We start from the raw sequence: 12,905 nt of genomic DNA on the forward strand, positions 1-12,905 counted from the left end.
TTCGAATCAGAGTGTCAAAAGAATGATTCAGAAAAATATAAAAATATCTGCTTTTTGAAATGTAATAATATAATCAGAGTACTAAAGTTACATGTATTAAAAATTAGTCAGGAAATATATAAACTAAACTGCGATAATTTTGAAGGAAAAACTAAGACAAAGGAAGGCAAAATTCAGAGAAGTTGTAGTATCTGAATTTTATAAATATTATTCATCTTAGTTCATGAACATTTGAAAATGTACATGAAAAATCATTTTCATGTTTTGGTGCTAACACTTATTTACACTTACTGCATTGGTGCTAACACTTATTTACATTTATAAAAGAAAATAAATTTTCCAAAAGATATCAAATCATTGATATTCATTTTGTATTATTTTTTGAAATAAATTATTATGAACAAAGCGTTTCTCAAAGCAAAAAAAGAAGGTAGCAGAGAAGGGAGTCAAATATCAGAAAGAAACATTAACGGTTGTATTAGTTGTTTTATTTATAATACTCTTCAAAATAACATATTTAAAAAAAATCAGAGATGTTTTCAATTTACATAGATCTATAATTATAGGATGCCTACTGACATTTTTGTTCAGCAGATGATTTTAAAAAAGCTGCTTGGTTTAGAAAGAATGATCCGAAATGGCAAAAGTGCATAATAGAAATCGGATTTAAAAAATTTTAACGCTAACAATGACAATGGCGATTGAATGAAAAAAAACTTTAATATTTTTACATTTCATTGAACAGATAACCGGATGCCATGAGTTCGTGCGAATATTTTAAAAGGAATAAAAAAGCGTCAATAAATGCTTTGCAACTTTCAAATAGAATACTAATAATTTTTATGAGACTCTAATTAAACTTCCGGGAATGAAAAAAAAATTAAGAAGCAAATTGAAAATATTATGCGTCATAAAAAACTGTAACCAAATGAGGTTGAACTCGACTTAGTAGTTCTGTTATACATTTGAAATTATAAATTGAAATTAAAAATATTATGAATTTTTATTTTTAATTTAAGAGATTGACTGAAAACTGCAGAAGGCTTCATTTTAATTACAAAATTTGACTTTTTATACTGTTACCATTCGTACAAATAACGTACATTGAGTAAAATGTTTCTCGACGTTAATGAGTAAAATTTCAGTATTGTCTTAAAAAGGTCTCTTAGATATAAAAAAACACAAAAGATATCGACTTCTTTATTTATCGATATTTCGCCAATATTAAAATTCATACATCAGGGTTATGCTCCAAATGCAAAAAGAGATAATGATTTTGTATAGAAATAACAATATCTTAAATACGTAAACTTTATATGAATATTTTTACACAGATTTAATAAAGTTAGTTCAAAATGTTTTATGTACATGTCAGAGCAGAAATGATCGTTTGTCGTTTTCCGATCATATTTAATAATATTTTTGTGCCCTCGATCCAGATCATTTTTGGAATTTTTAAAAATATTTATCGAAACGACTGTTTAAAGCACTAATCACAGGCAGACATTATTTGTAGGTGCTTTAAGTTTTGTACTTCTTTATTGAGTTTTTGATATTCAGTCTCCACATCTTATTTTGAAGCAATCCTGTAAAATATAATAAATTTTTCCAAGAAGTATATTTTTTTTAAAATCTTATATGAATAATGAAACTGAGGATCACAAGCAGATATCATTTGTATATGCATGCATTTCCAAAACTGGTATTTATTTTTATGCACAAAATGCTTCAATTTTAATTTTTGATTATTCAGTAAAAAAATCTGACTGCACGTATCTCGAAGGTTTTTTTTAATAAAATTTTGCTTATCTCCTAAGCCGTATCTGGAAAATTCTTTACTTATTATAAGCTTTTGTGAATAAAAATTGGGATTTTGTATTTGTAAAATATAATGCTTTGCATATTTCCACAGATTTTATAAAATTCTACATTTTTTTTTTTTTCTGCACAAGTAAATTTTGAATCATATTATACATGTCTAGGATCAATGTTTAAAAAATGAAACTGAATTCAAACTTAACTAGGTTCATTACATATTCTATAATTTTATTTAATTAAATAGATATGTAACAAAACTGTTTAGTAAGACTATCAAACGACTCCTTAAATTCTTCAAATATAAAATCTTTTAAATTTCCAAATATAAAAATTCGACAAAATATTTTTGATTCGTTTGTTCATTCTGTGTAACGTCTAAAACTTCGAATAATCATTCATTTTGAAGATTCAAAATCCAATCAGGATATATAATTATCCACTGCCCTCTGTAACGCTGGGCTGTTAAAAATATCCTCGCCCTTTTAGTGTGTGTCTTTTTTGGATACAAAATCTTGTTTAGATGTCTAGTAACTGAGAGATCTTTTTTTTATGTTTAAATTTATTGATTTATCGATGTAGGAATAAAACTAAGGCTGAAAAAAATTAATTATGGAATCCTAAACTTTACATTTTCTTTTGCTGGGTTGTAGCAAAGATTAATGAGCTAAGGTCTACAATTTTTATAATTTTGTACTCAAACCTATTTTAGTGATTATTTTTTGTTTGAGGTACGTGCATATTAAGGATAAAGAAGATTCCACTATAAGTAAATAAAACTTTTATATTACTATACATTTACAACTAAAGTGTACTACAAATAATAAGCATTCTACCAATGTGCATGAAATTTTCTTTTATTAGTTAATCTGTGAAAATCATAACTGAGATATTATTAACACGATAACAGCCCGTCTAGAAGAGTACATTTTCTAATAATATAGATTTGACAAAGAATGAGAGTCGTGTCATGTCTCACGCATATCCAGCGAACGGCAGAAATGTTTCAAAAGCCAGGACGGAAAGAATAGGCTTTTCAAGTGGTGGGGAAAGGTTTCGAGTTTCTAAAAGAGATGACAGCTGTTCCATATTCAGTGGAACGCCATTACCAATGAATTACCTAAATATGTTATCGAGCAAATGCATCAGTCGAATATATTGAGAGTAGCTCGGAAACGTGAACTTTTAGATACTTGCTATCCTTTTTTTTTCGGTGTTTTAATGAGGTAAGCTGAGGAAAGTGTCATAAAAGGTGAAAAGAGAAACGCATTTCTATGAACAGATTATTATTTTGCAGATTACCATCTTCAAATCCTCTTTAGTTGTGGAATGATAAAATGATTCAGAATAGATCTGCTTAGAAGACATATAATTATCAATAACTGATAATTATAATTATCAATTGATAATTATTAATTGGTATCATAATATAATTATTAATAAGGTAAATATTAGGTTTGTGTTCGATACATACAGTATTTTAAATATACGTCTTGAAAACATTTAAAACGTCTTGCTTTATTGATTCTTCACCCTTTCCAATTTGTTTTAACAAGAACATAAATGATTTTTATGCCATTTATATATGACAGTTAAGAAATATATACCCCAACATTAAACTTGATTGAATAGTTTTGCTTTTGCTTCTGTAATAATAGTATCAATAACTTTTGCCATTCAAATGTTTAAATAAAACCCTTACTTGAATGATTAAATGAATATGATTCAAATTAAATTTAATCACTCATAATTAAAATATTTCTCCATTTATCGAAAATATCGCCGTATATATAAACTGAAATATATAACGTATAAAACATTTTTAATTCATATAATAACTGTATTTTTAATGAGTCAGCTTCATCATTTTTGGACTATGTAAATTACGTATCAAATAAATCATTTACCAGATATTTTCTAGCATTTATCAAATATTTTTAAAGAACCGTGCAATAAAAATCATTTTGAAAAATATACTAACTTGGTATAGAGTTTAGAAATATAAATAATAATCTTACAGTTGGGGAAAATGATAGCAAAGAAATTTTTTACAATTATCGATGCCAGCTATTTTTAAGTAACCTTTGACTACATAAAGAGTCTTATAAAAGTTTTGAATATATTCTTTTTATCCTTTTTAATAACATAACACATATATTACGCATTATTAGAGCATTTTTCTAATTGATAGGTTTCTTGATTTCATGTTTAAAAAATAGAATGTATATTTTCCGTCATAAATTTGTCTTTATTGTATATTTTTTAAATTTATCTGCAATTTAACATTTTATTTGTCGTTTTCTTTGCCGATTTATACTACTTCAAAATATTAAAAATTGCTTTTTAATACTTTTTTGTTCAAACACTCTATTCAGCTTATTATCTAAACAATATGAAGGATATTCTGACGTACAATTATTTTCAAACACTATGGATACATTCTTTTGGCTTAAAATCAAATTAATATATTCCAATCAAATTTTTAAATTCTTTATTTTACTGTTCAGCATCATTTAGAGATCTATCATAACATGAATTAGAATACAGTTTATATAATAAATATCAATTCTGTCACTTAAATTTTTCATAATTGCTTTTATAAATAATATAACATCTGATGTGGGCAATTTTTTAAAGTTTGATGTTTAGTTTATCGCATTGCTTTCAGAAATTCAGTTGCAAAAATCGAAAGTTAAATTTCGATGAGATTTAAATTCGAAGTTAGATATCAAACATGTTTCAAATAACGTTTGTACTATTTTTACTTTCAACATGATCAGTACGTATAGTTTTAGCCACCCATCTTTCTTTCGTAATACATTCTCAAAAACTTTTATTTCAAATGTATATCCAACTAAAATCTCAGACTTCAACTTTACTTTTAATTTATTTCGTTTTATTCTTATTAATAAACGAATATAAACATTTATTCTAAAATGAATTGTTAACATTTATTCTTAAATAAATAAATGTTAAAAATTAAAAATTCTTAGGAGTTTAAATGACAGTTAGTTTTTTTTCTTTCAGTATTTGTTGGCATTTCTCAGTAATATGTAAGAAAGCAAATAGAACAATGGCCCAAACATTATCATTTAAAGCTTAAGGATAAAGAAATACCTTATAGTAACTTTATTAGTAATAATTTTATTAATACTTATAATATAATGTTTTTAAATTTTTTAAAAAAAAGAATTTGCATGGAAATTTGTTGAATTTTAGTGCTTAAATTATTTAAGGGACTTTCAAATTCCTTATCCTTCCTTAAAATAAATCTACTTGAAATTGTTTCAATTTTGCGTTTATAATATTTCAAATTAAGCTAAATATTTCTAAAAAAAAAAAAATCTTTTTTTAAATTTTTTTTATATTTACAAGGAAGTTTTAGTCTTCCTTGAAAAATTATTAATCATTAAAGAAAAAAAAATTACTACTTTCTTAAGAATTACCGGACTCCATATGCAATATTTGTTTGCTGACATTCTATTTGACCTTTCTTTGTGTTGGTAGGTTTGATTTGTTTTAGAAAAAAATTTCTAAAAGATTTTGAAATTTTATTTACATTACAGTTTTTTACTGAAATTCTCATGATTTAGAATTTTATTTCTTTAACCGAATGCGCCCATTCACTGTAGGGTCGCAATCACATGACAAATAATACAATGTAACATACGACTGCATGGTATCTTCAGCTCTACCGGGACATCATGTTCTATTTCCTTTTTCAAAAATTCACAATGGATTTCAAAATTTCGCTGATGCGACGCGTTCGACGTACATCATATGAGCATGATTTGCCTGTATTATTTCTAGATATTTTAGAACTATTTTAACATTCGTTTTTAGCACAGAACAAATTCTGTCCGATAAACTAGATAAAGAAAATGGCTATTCTATGCCTCTAAAAAACAACTCAAGCTCTATAATAAGTCTCTATGAGTTTCTACCAAAAATAAACATTTCATATAATAAATTGCTGTAAATCTCAGAAATTTTCACAGCGAATTCTTTTCAATATTAACAGAATGTCTGCAAAGCCTTCTGAAGAGTTTATCATCATCTTTATAAATAATCTTCAAAATCTTGATTCACAAGTTATTAGCACACATACCATTTAATCCCGAGATCAAATATCAACAGAGCTCTTATATATAACATTTCTTTTCATTATCAATAGAATGTCTGCAAAGCCTTCTGAAGGGTTTATCATCATCTTTATATTTAACTTTCGGAATCATGATTCACTAATTATTAGTGCAATTACCGTTTAATCGCGAGATCAAATATCAACAGAGCTCTTATATACAACATCAACATATAATTAAGCAGCCCACCTTCGTAGTTCAATGTTGCATAGCTGCACTGATATCAACTTCGGGTTGAGATCTGCTCTTAATTTTACTTATATTATGTACACCCACACGTGAGCATAGATTCCATCTGTTAAGAATTCGTAATACTTTTCACGCAAGAATTGTTAAGCTCACCCATAAAATTAAAATATTCAAATTATCAGCTAAGTTTATACAATAATTTTTTCATCATTAACATATAACACCAAATATACATAGATTACACTGTCAGTGTAATTAATATCAATTACTTTATAAGAAATAATGCGACAAAACAGCAGATGCTACAATAAAGCTTGCAATTTTTTAAATTTCAAATTTTCTTTTTAATTTTAACCCAAGAAAAAAATTTGTTTAAACACAATTTACTTTTCTAAACTCAAATTTCATAAATGAAAAAAAAAAATAATTATGAAGTGGAATAAGAAAAAAATTATATTTTCACTAAGTTATTAGAAAATACTAATAATTGAATTCAGTACAATAATTACTAATGTTTGAATTGATAATTAGTAGGTAGTTTCTTTTAGATTTAATACACTATTAATATCATGAATGTAGGTAGGGCTCCAAATATTTTTATAAATATGGCTGTTATGATTCTCAAAAGTTATTCCTTTCCGCTTTAGAAAAGTAGCAACGCCTACAGTCGAAATTATCCCATTAAGAAAGCAATTTTACTTCGGGTATGGACATCTTACATTCCGTTTCGGTCTGTGCCAGTTACAATTTTTTGCAGACCTGATTATCTGATTCCTGTCTCACCCCCCTCGCCATCCTTCTTCACCATCTTCCCCTCCCCTTTGTTATTTTTAAATTTGGAAGGGTAAAAGGACCCGCTAGACAAACAGAACCATGAAACAACAGAAAAATTGTCCGAAGACGATTAACCTCTAAGTCTTGATCTTCTCTTTCCACCAAAGTTTAATGAAATAGACTAAAGGAAAAGAGCTAGTTCCGATAGTTGAACTAGTCCTTGAAAACTTTTCCTTTTTTTAATGTTATTATTTCTCGCAATTTACCAAGAACTTGAGGTTTGCTTGAATTCCACTCAAGATTTCGGAGCAGTTTTTGGCCTCATAATCTCTAGCTTTCTAAAAGCAATTTTTTTATAAAGCTCTATCATTCAAGGACATAGATCTATTGTTGACAATGTTAGTGAGTAAAGAGAGAGTCATTACATTAAGCGAATCATGTTTGAAGTGAATCCTTTAAAGAAGTGTAATCTTCAGAAGTGTTAGCCAGCATTTTTTTATCGCATGAGAAGACGCCTAGTTTGTTATTAAGCTTAATTCGCCCTTCCTTTTGACTTTGAAAAATATCACTGGATCCTCCTTTTGTTTGTTCACTGGTATTTCTTGTCATATGAAACAACTCTATAAAGTTTAGCTCTCTGCACAAATATCCGTCTTAAATGTTTGTAGAATTCATCAGAGTGGCCATGTGCCTAGATGAGATTATTCTTAATACACCATTATTTCCATTTAAGATAAGCACAATGACGAGATTTTTTCCTTACAATAACTTTTCAGTTTCCTCTATTTTACGAAGATTATTATTTATTATACAATGACGGCTGGTAACATAAAATTTTGTTTCTCAAATATGCAAAAGTTCTGATCTATTTTCGAAATTTATAAATGTTTAGGAAAACTTTTTAATATAAAACAGACGGCCACAGACATTTAATGCTTATTTGCTATCCCTCGGAACTCACCGACCCATCCTATAATTTATTCAAAATTTTCCATTAGAAAATAGTAAAACAGAAAACACATCGAAAAAAAAATGAAATATAATAGATAATTTTCTATATAGTATGGATATCTAACAGTGACGGAGAATTGCTTGGTGAAAGAAAGTGCTGAATTTCTAAGAATCTTAAGAACCCGAAGCTCTATATATTCTGAACCCGAGCTAGAAATCTTCCAGAACATATTTACAGCAAATATTTATTGCTCATTAATTTTCAGAATTTAGCAATTGAAAAAATCATCTACACTTCAAAAATAATTTCATTCAATTGATAGTTTATAAAAATATTTTTTTTTATCTTTAGCTTATTCTTCATTCATATTTTTACATTCTTATATCTGTGCATGATTATTGCAAAAAAATGTTTTTGAAAAAAAAGTCTTGGTTGAAACTGCAGGAGTTTTTATTGTATATTACAGTATTTAAAGTGCTTCTCTTATAGGAGTTTCTGCTTAGTTAAAATTGTTAGTAAAATGTACGTTCCACTGAGATGTATATAATATGCGTTAAAACAGTTAATTTAATTTAACGAACTCGACAGAGTAAAAAAGGCGAAACGAAAGATCCAGCTTTCCTTTTAATTTTTTATAGGTAAAAAAAAAAATATTTCTGTTTTAGAGATTACTTTTGAAGAGAACATTGCAAACCGACGCTGTTAACTTGGAAAGTAATTAATACATTTTTACTGTATTTTTTATAAAAACAATTTTTTAAATAAAAAGCTAAATTTTAAAATTTTACAAAATGGTACTTTTTTATGAACTTTAACAAATGCATTATTCTTTAATTAATTGCGCATTCAAATTAGAATATTAAAAATGAGTCTAAGAATGTAAAATAATGCATGTTGATAAAATCTGATATGGATAAATTAATTATTAAAAAGTGTCAAAATAACGGGAATTTTGGGAAACAAAAAGAGAAAAAAAAAAATGTTTTTTTTCCAACGAACTGCAGGGTTTGTTATTTTTGTTTACTGTTTGGCACATCGTAATTCAGTATTAACTAAACTAAAAAAAACAACAACTGTATTTCAATAATATTAAGCAAATTTGATAAAAATGCAAATTGAAATATAATATTAAGCCGTTAAGTTCCTTTTGATAAAAATACAAGTTGAAATTAATTTTAAATCTTATTTTTTTTTTATTTCTGCTAATTTTCTTTTTAATGCTTCTTTTAGTGAAAGATCGGTTCCGTCAATAATTTAATTCCGAAAAAAAAAAAAAAAAAGGAAATGGAATGATTTATCGAATGAACTTAACCGCTTGACAGCGGGAATGGCTGTAGCAAGCTTGTAGCATCAACTTACACTGAAAACTTCCGCATATGATAGGCATGCATATTTTCTTTGTAGGAAATGAAAGTCAAAATTTCAACCAAGGATCATTTGATAACATTGAAATGATCCTTAACAAAAAAAAAATATATATATATATATATATAAAAGAACTCTAATATCTTGTTGAAAGAGATTATGTGAGAATGAACGAGATTTGTACTCAAACGCTTAATTGTTCGCAGAATAGTTTACAGTAGTTTATGTGACAGAATAAAAATATATATTCTGTAGTGCAGAGATTTCCCATTAACATCTAAGTAAAATTAACTTTTCTATCTACAAGAAAGATTAACAACCATTCTGTTCAGACTCCTGTTGTCTGGTTCGTCTCATTCATTTGTTTTATGTTTATCGAATAACAGAACTAAGAGCTTTGTTTTGTAGTTGTCAACGGATAAATAATTTTTTGATGACATCTACGTTTACTACAGTGTTTAATAATTGTAAATAGTATATTCATGACCTTAATAATAATAAACATGTTTCTATTATTCAAACAAATCCTATGCTTATATGAATTTTACCTGATATCAACTGTTCAATCAATTAACACGAATTGATATTTCTTGTTTTATTTCTTTTTATTTTTTTCATTTTATTAAATGTCAGCTTCTAGTATTTTTAGCTGATGGATCTTCTGATTTAATTATTCATATTTCTGGAAAACTGCAGAAATTGCCTCAAACAAAAATCATTTTCATTTAAAATAATGAATACAATTTTATAACTTTTATTATTAACTTCTTCTTACCGTTTTTAAAAGAAAAAAATTGTATTTATGAATTAAACTAATGTTTCATGAAATATTGAATTATTTTGCAAGGAAAAAAAAATCATATTTATATTTTAATTTTCTGTTCACAAGAGTATATTACTAATATATTTTAAATTATTTCCATTTTCCTATCCAGACAGAACATACTAAGAGAATTAATTGGTATTAAGCTTATTTATTGGAGGTAAACAAAGCCGGATGTCATTTATATGAAAATATTTGATTTTCAAACTGTTTGGATTTTATTTTAAACTAGCCGCCTTTGGCGACCAGCCGGTTCGCCAATCTTAATGCACGTTAAAATTTTAATAATTAAATATTTTATGGAACTCCCATTTTAATTGCTTCTTCATTAAAATATTTTAAAACTTCAAATTTTAATAGTCATATAATTCACTCATAATATTATAAAGGCCTTCAGCCATACCGTAATATGTATCTCTCTAATTTTCTGTTAGCTCCAGTAGAATTTATGCTTTAAATTAAAGTGGAAATGATTAAACTGCAATAAATATAATAATATTTTTTTTTACTGAAACGAAACATTTTTTTAAATATGAGTACTGAAAACAGAGTCGCTGAGTATTTAAAGCTTATGGGCACTAAAGAATATTTTTCTTATTTTATATAATATCGTAAGAAGTTTTCAACAAAATTTTCTCGGATTCATCATGAACAGATCGATTCATTAACAATGTTTAGTTTTAAATGCATCAAACAATAAAAAAAAACAAAAACAGAATCGTTTGAAATAATCTGTCGAAAACATATTAAACCATCAAAACCAAGTCCGTATCCGTTGAAAATAGTTGTCAACAATCAGAACACAATGCGCATGCCTGAATTTTCAACGCCAATTATGGCAACGCAAATGCGTGAATTTTCTACTCCAGTTGGGGTAACGCTACGCATATTAGAAATTTTTAATTTCCTTTATTATGTTTTATTTTAATTCAACTTCAGAATGAATGTGAAAGATCGATTAATTAACAATGTTTAATTTTAAATGCATCAAACATTAAGAAAATAAACAGAATCCTTTGAAATAATCTGCCGAAAATTTCTTAAGCCTATCCTCTTTAGCGTGGGAAAAAAAACTGAAGCCTTACTCATTTGGCGGTGGGAAAATGAAAAGATTTTTTTGGCGGGAAAGTTAGTTTTTAATTAATAATTAAAATTCTAATTAAGAATTCAAAAAAAGGGACCCCAGATGCACATTCCCGACCTCCAAGGTATGCATGTGCCAAATTTGGTAGCTGTAGGTAGAACGGTCTGGCCTGTAGAGCGCCAACACACACACACACACACACACACACATTGAACTTTATATAAGTATAGATCAAGTTTTGCAAACAAAATAATAAAATTCGGTTTACTTAAAGAAGAAATAGATAAATGTAACTGCATTTTCCCTTTCTCATATACGAAGTATAAAGAAAGTATTGTAATCGTTAAAAAATTTGAACACGAGATTTTGAAGAATCTTCGCATTTGAGACCTCTTTGAGTTCGAAAAAAACATTTGTGGCATTATGTCTGTATGTCTGTTTGTTTGTGACAAAGATAACTTATAACGTTTTGAGCTAGACACATGAAACTTGGCATACGATCTTTACACTAAATTTATATATTTCTATTAAATTTTGAGCAAACTCCTTTCAGAGGAAGTCTGATTGTTCGGTTTCTCAAATATAAGTTAACATTTTAACTATAAAATGAAGAGAGCTAGATAGATACAATTCGGTATGCGCATTTAGTATCTATAGTGTAGACATCTATCAAATTTTGAGCCAAATCCAACATGGGGTTGATCATCTGTCTGTTTGTACTTTCAAGAATATATAAACGCGATAATTCAAAATCACAACGATTTAAATGCATCAAATTTGGCATGCAATTTTGTGATTACAAGTGTAGATCTTTGTTTCAATCGATGAGGAAAAATGCGTCTAAAACGCAAATTCAATTTTCAGATACTATTAACTGCATTTCAGAGATTAATCGCCAAAATATTCGCCAAGTATCACATAATATATTCAGTAAAAATGCTAAATTCACGCCGAAGGTTAATATTGTCCGTCAGTGCCATCAAGGCGTTCTCTTGGGTTAGCACCTTTATTAGAGAGTATACGAGAAAGTTTTAGGGAGACTACTTCAGCTAGTTAGTACATAATATTGTCACTTTTTATAATCGATTCAATCATTTGCCATTCTGATTTACAATGTAATGCACACAATCCTGCTCTGATTGAAAGAAAGGCTTATGATTATGGATGTGGTGTTTGAGAATGAATTATAATATGAATGCTTTTATCCAATAATTTTTTCCCACCACCAGTTTGAATTAAAATTATGGATTATGTCAATTATGCCACTTAATTGCAATGTTAATTGATTTAAAATCGGAAGTGTTCAATCAAACAAATATTTTCATACACAATCTGAGAAAAGCACCTTTTTTTAACCCTCTGACCGGAATATCTGCCACAACCACCTCTAAAGAGCGTGTTAAGCAAATGAATATTCAAAGGGAATTCATTCTGGTTAGAGTTAAATTGAAAAAGTTAGTAAGTGCATAGTCAATCACTTAAGAATTATATTCAAGGTATGAAAATTCTGGGTAGTTCTTGAATTTGAATTAGGTTCAAGCACTGAATGTTGTTATAGAGCAATCAATCTCTGGAAATATCGTATAGCAACAGATGCGTTAATTTCTTCAACTAAATTATTTCTTTTAAAAGCAATAAATAAAATATAGAGTTTTCAATTTATTAAAATTTTCGAATAGCCTCTGTAAGTCCAGATATACTGTTTGTTTGTTTGTTTCTTATGGCACTTGCCACTGACAAGCCCGCTGTTACGAAGACAGC

Source organism: Argiope bruennichi, chromosome X1, assembly GCF_947563725.1.
Source record: "Argiope bruennichi chromosome X1, qqArgBrue1.1, whole genome shotgun sequence".
NCBI classification, from domain to species: domain Eukaryota; kingdom Metazoa; phylum Arthropoda; class Arachnida; order Araneae; family Araneidae; genus Argiope; species Argiope bruennichi.